This window comes from Scyliorhinus canicula, chromosome 7 (assembly GCF_902713615.1).
Source record: "Scyliorhinus canicula chromosome 7, sScyCan1.1, whole genome shotgun sequence".
NCBI lineage: Eukaryota > Metazoa > Chordata > Chondrichthyes > Carcharhiniformes > Scyliorhinidae > Scyliorhinus > Scyliorhinus canicula.
The window spans coordinates 25,530,905-25,537,173 of NC_052152.1; the positions used below are offsets into that span (position 1 = coordinate 25,530,905).

A 6,269-nucleotide genomic window follows, 5' to 3' on the forward strand; every position below is an offset into this window, starting at 1 on the left:
TTCAAATTTTGCACCCTCAAAATGATGCAAAATTCCACCAAAGATTCTAATTTAGACTAGGCGCCACGATTGCACGTAACTGGATTAAGTGCCATTTCTATTAAATACTTATACATCACCAGCAACATTTATCTTCCAGCAATGAAAACAATAGTAAGAACATTGGCTAACAGAAGCTGACTCGGTTGTACCTGAACTTACACTTCTGTAAATCAACATTTCAGAAGATCACTAAAAATAACAACCTGGGTTGTAACTTTTCCATGCGTCACTTACCAGCCCCAAACCGCTCAGGAAGGCACAGGCCAACTCTGTTTCCTACCAAAAGGACAGATTCTAGCATTGTCAAGCATCACAATTTTTAAAATTTAGCCTTATTTTGCACAAATTATGCAAATAAACATTTAAAACAATTAAAGCTCACGTGTACACATCTGTATTACATTTTGAAAATACAAAAATATTTGTTTGGAGATACAATAATTGTGGATGTCAAAGAAACTTGTTTGAACAAACTTGATTGCTAGTGAAAGATCGCAATTCACTTACCAATGGAACTGCATTACCATGAGAACTATATTATTCATTTTTAGAGAATCAAAGCAATAATCTTCCACTGTTTTCTTTAAAATTCTGTAGTATATATTTCACAGATCAATGAAAAATTGGTACCTCTGTTTAAAAAAAACACTCACCATCTTAGTTACCAGCAGTTTTGAAAAGTGAGCACTGCAGTTCAGCTACGGAAAATGGGTCAATCTCAGGATCACAACTTTTTTTTGCAAAGAATGCAGTCAGTTTCATTCAGTCAGGCTCACAACCTAAAGTACAGCATGTAGCACATACTTTTGATTAGAGAGTTTTGAATTAATCACTCTTTGAATCAATGTCGACAGTGTAGCGATTTGAAGCCGAGCTGACTATTTACTGTAACTGAACTTGAACCTTGCTGCATTTTGATTCAAAGTAAATCAAACAGTTCAGAATTTGTTGGTGCATTACAATCATTATTCTTCAGAGCCCTTTGATTGGAACAAATTATCAGTTGATAGAACTTACCTCATGTCTAATCATACTATAAACTTGAACTACTGTAAAGTAAAAAAAAACTAGGCTTCAAGTAAAAACAGAATGAGCTACAAAGATAAGCCCTTGGAATTGATAAAAATAAGCCCTTGGAATTGATTAAAAAAGTATTTATATATCAAGTATTATTGTGGTTTACAATTTGACATTTACAATACTGCTTGTACTTAAGCTGTGCTTACATTATTAATTCTGCACTCACTAATAAAAGGAAGATATGACTATACAATTTGCATGTTTACCCTTTCCACGTTCAAACAATACAATTTTTGTGAAACATAGTACAGCCCCCACAGATTATTGTAGACACACCGGTGCTAACAAGACGTGCAAGTTAAATCAATGACCAATTTAAAAGTGATACAATTATGAAGTAGCAGGTAATGTATTAGCTTGGGAAGTAAATAGAGGGTAGGGATATCTCAAATATTTAGAGCCAAGGTCTATCCATGTATAATTTTTGGTTGATGTATTGTATAGAATCAGCAAATGATCTCTGACAGACCAGATCCTATCCACGGCAAGTTTGAGTGGAGCAAAAGGCATTTGGACAACAAAGAAACAATTGGCTCAGCTTTGAAATAAATGGGTATCTGGAAATAGGGAGCATCCTCAAGAGAGAAAGAAACAGCTGTCGTGGGCGAGTAGGGGCAATTGATGAGGGTTCAGCGCCAGGAAAAAAAAGATGAAGAAAGCCAAGAAACAGAACACCAAACAATAACTGGATTAATTTAAAGATTAACAATGGTCAACATTGTATCAACTTGCAGTAAACAAGCTTCTTACTTAAGTATTCAAGTAGTGAATAACTAACATATTTAATGAAGTGCCTAAAGTGTTGCAAGGGGCAACTTTATAATTTATTACAATGGCAAAAGAAAAGTGCTATCCGGTCAATTTTTTTTTAAAAAGAGGGGAAAAAAAGCCCCTATATTTTACATAGCACCTATCACCACCTTGGGATGTTCCCAAATCACTTCACAGACACTTATGTTTTAAGTACCTGTATATGCACTGTTGTAGTGAAGGTAATGTGGCAGCCCATTTTGCAAAGGGCAAATGCCAGTTGAGGGTGAAATGTTGCCAGGATACCATGCCCTTCGAGTGAACACAAACTTACAGATTGATGTTTTGCTTACAGTATCCAGAGTCTCCAGTTAACATGCGCGTTTCAGAAACAGGAGAGGCCACAAGTTTTGATGGTCTTTGTCCCAATAATTTTTAATCATGTGCAAAGCAAAAAAACTAATCTTTCACAAGCATCAAGGTGCTTTCTAATTACCAAAACTTGATTTTATGAACAAAATACTTTGTAAAGTCTCTTGCTGGCATACAAGAAACCTGAACAGTTTGGACGTGCATTGGTAGTTGTACACAAGTTCACTTTTATCGGACTTACAGAAATCATATAACAGACTGTTAGGTCAATCTAGAGCTACAAATTTGTATTTAAAAATCAAGCTAAAATGTTCCAAGTCAATTACCGCACTTCACTTAACATTTCTCCATGCTTAAAAGTAAATAGTCCTCTGTCACTGCTTGGACCACACATCCATGAGAATTGTGAAAAATTAATCCCAAAGGGTCTTTTCTTCATATCGTGACTTGGACCTGCCGTCTCTCAAATGAACTGAAGCATTCGTCACACTTATTCCAGTCCGAACTGCTCCTGGCAACAGAAATCCAGAAGATACAACAGGAGGATATGGCTCACATACCGTCTTAATTGGCTGGAGCACCCAATACTTGCTTTAACCACAAGATTATAAACAATTTGTAATTGACTTGCTTTTCAAAAACAGTGTTTATTTTTCTAGTTTATTCATCAGAAATAATGATATGCTTCATCTTGCAATGGAAAATAGCACAAGTCCATGGTAGCTAACCACAATCCAGGCCTCAAGAGGCAACTGGACACAACAACATTTGGCAGGGAAGGTTTTCTGGAGCAGGCATTCCAGAAGGTTGTCACCTCAGGTTGCTAGTAGTGAAGCATTCACAGGAGACTGAGTGACCATCAGCAGTTAGGGTAAGAAGCCACAGATGAGGGTAGAAAGGGGATCATCTGTTGAGCTGAAATTGTCAAATAGGCACAGCTGTTTAGGTACCAATGATGTGGATAAAAAGGCTACAAAAATCATTTTTCTTTGCATTATGCAATGACCAGGATAGCATAAGGTGAGCTAGATGTACTTTGTTCTTTTTGCATTTAACAATTCCTAGGTTCCTAAAGGAAGGTAACCATGAGTAACGACTAGTTACCCATGGGAGAAAACAGTACAGATACTAAGAACAGGAAAGTAGCGGTTGTGTGGAATTCTATAGTGAGGGATTTAAGATCAAATTATTTTATAGTCACGATCTATAGTTTGAAACTGAACGGCAATGTCTCAGGTGCCAGAGACAGAAGCATTATGGAGGAAAATCAACGGTCCTGGAATAGCAGAGTGAGCAGCCAGCATCACGCTTCACAGTGAAAACCAATAATAGCATGGATAGGAATAGGTTTGAGGTGTTCAAGTTCCAAATTAAGAAGCAGAACCTAGGGTGGTAATTGTGGCACAACTCCTAAAGTTCTCAACTGGATAAGAGAAGAATAGGACTGTTAACACTTGGTTGGAGGAATCGTGCAAAATGGACAGTTTTGGAATCCTGGGACACTAGGACGGATTTTGGAGACATTATTAAGCTGGGATGGCTTCCTAAAAAAGAGAGTAACCCAAGACCTTGAAGAACAGGCAAATAAGAGCGAGTGGGAAAGTTTAAAAGTTTTGGGGCTGGGTTTGCAAATTCACAAATTAGAATGGATTTCAGGAGTCAAGAAAGCTGTGGTTGCTGTTGACTGCAATTTCACAACTGAGGTTGATCAGCTATTAGGTCAGAACATAAAAGGGTTATATGGTTAACAGGTGGGTGAAATAGAATGATTGGGGGGGGGGGGGGGGGGGAAGAAAGAGAAAGAGGGCAAATTGGCCACTATTTACCGACTGGCAAAGGAGGCTCAATGGTCCTACAAACGTAAAGGAAGGTGAACCATTCCCTGCGAGTAAACCCTTGACCATTTTGTGCTATAATAATGCGAACTCCCAAGAGAGTCGAGTCGATTCCGGCAAAGCCACCCCACAAGGTTACAAATAAATTCTTGCGATCTTTTTTTAAAAAAGAACACAAAGGGCGAGCGCGATGGCTCCGGGCTCATTGGCGATGCAAAATCAAATTCCGCTCATGGAAAATGCAGCTTCGCACGCCGATGAAACGTTGGATTCGGTTCCGGCTGCTCGGGAGGAGAGAGACCCCTGTCCTCCCCTCCCCTAAAACAATAACAGAAAATAAATGCTCCCGAGGAGAGGGGTACGGCTTGTCTGTCTAAAATGGAGGACGGGTCTGCAGCCAGTTGGACCTGGAGGCCCCCGAGGGGGGAGGGAGAGGGGAGGCATCTTGCTTGCCTTGACGGGAAAATAAAAAGGGACGGCCATCCCACCCCTCGCTTCTTACCGATTCTCTCGGGCTCCGCGGTTATTCCCCATCCACCCGCCGTCTACTCGAAGCCGTTGTCCTCCCTTGGCACCCAAGCCACTGCTCTCGAAGCGGAAGGTTTCTTCTCGAATCTTCATATGCTCCCCCCCCCCGCCGCCCCCCGCCCCCGCCTCCTTCCCGAATCGTCCTTTTTCCCCTCCCTCCTTCTCGAATCTTCCCTCCCCTCCTCAACACCTTCCACCCTCCATTCTTCTCGAATCTTCCTCCCTCCCCATCTTTCTGTCCCTCCCCCTCGCGCGCTCCAGGTTGCTATCTATCTATTATCTATCTATCTATTGACAGCGGCTGCTTTATTTATTTTGGCTGCTGCTGTAAAATTGCCTGTCACGAAACCCACTCCGCTTTTATTTGCAATACGAGGACGCAGCCCCGTTTTCTTTTCTTTTGTTCTGTTAAACCGAGCGACAGGTTACTCACCCGGGCCAAGCCGAAGGATCCGCTCGCTCGCGCCCAGCTCCGGCCGTTAGATTTGAATCAACAGAGTGACCGAGGCTCGCCAAGATTGAAGAGAGAAGAATTGCCGGCGGTCAGCGTCCCACCAATCGCCAGACGCCGGGGGCGGGCCTCGCTCGGCCATTGGTCTATCGCCCTTGCGAATCAATCCCGCTGGGCAGGGCTTTCGTTTGCTATTCGTCACTCGCCCTGTCAATCAAGAGCATCCTTGGCACTCTGGACTGGCGCTCCAAGTTGTCCATTGTCACTGGGCTGCAATGAAGCCTTGCTGAGGTCCTTGGCCTGGTAGGGATGGGGCACACACTATTCAGCCTCCGGTACAACATGCTTCGTTTGCACCTCTGACTCAATAGGGGGAACTGTCAAGTAATGCATTTTGGCGGTAAGGCTATGGGCCAAGTGCTGGCAAATGGTAGACAGGTCAGGTGTTTTTCTTGCATTGGTGCCATCCGATGGACCGAAGAGCCTCTTCTGCACTGTATAAGTCTGTGATAAATGAACTTAAGCCTACCTCCAACGGTCTGATTTCAAATATATACGAATTAGGAGCAGGTGTGGGCCACTCAACTCGTTGACCCTGCTCTGCATTCCAGAAGACAATGGCTGATCTAATTCTAACCTCAACTTCACATCCTGCCTACCATGATAACCTTTCACCCATCTACTTCTGCCTTAAAGATATCCAAATACTCTGTCGCAGCCACCTTTTGAGGAAGTTCATTCCCAAAGTCTCACGAACCTCAGAGAAAACTTGCTCAGGATATAAAAACAGGGGAGTCCCAGGTTCGATCCCGACTCTGGATCACTGTCGTGTGGAGTTTGCACATTTTCCCCTTGCTTGCGTGGGTTTCGCCACCGCAACCTAAAAGATGTGCAGGTGTTATGGGCCTGGGTTTAGTGAACCCCAAAGTGTATCATGGAGTTCACCTGACCCACAACTTCTTAATAGATTGTGGTTATGGGGAGCACACGGCCTACCTTACAGGTGTGATGCACCAGAGATCCACGGTACTTTTAAATTAAAACTGTTTATTTATGAAACCAGTTAACACTTTATAAACCCACAGTAAACATCTTAAGAACTATCAACACCAGCAAATCCCCAAATGTTCTTTCAGTAAACCTTCATCTTTCCTTATTAACATCCATAAGACAAAAAAACCCTTTTTAACACAGAGATAAGGTTTAAATTC

At 42.0% G+C, this 6,269-nt stretch overlaps 1 protein-coding gene across 50 annotated transcripts in view; it reads right to left on the minus strand.

The window, feature by feature from the left end:
- LOC119968801 (sodium/myo-inositol cotransporter-like) overlaps positions 1–5,345 on the minus strand; it is a 37,316-nt gene extending 31,971 nt beyond the window's left edge. For 17 of the 50 annotated variants that reach the window (XR_005461235.1, XR_005461221.1, XR_005461216.1 and 14 more), the window contains exons 1-2: positions 5,041–5,173; positions 696–821 (exon numbers count right to left, since the gene is read on the minus strand). The gene's annotated coding sequence lies outside the window, so the exon portion shown is untranslated. Of the gene's footprint in view, positions 1–245; positions 319–695; positions 822–1,181; positions 3,160–4,581; positions 4,715–5,040 lie in introns of those variants that run through there. The other 33 variants (XR_005461207.1, XR_005461228.1, XR_005461241.1 and 30 more) reach the window with 25 other exon arrangements.
- Positions 5,346–6,269: the final 924 nt, after the last annotated feature.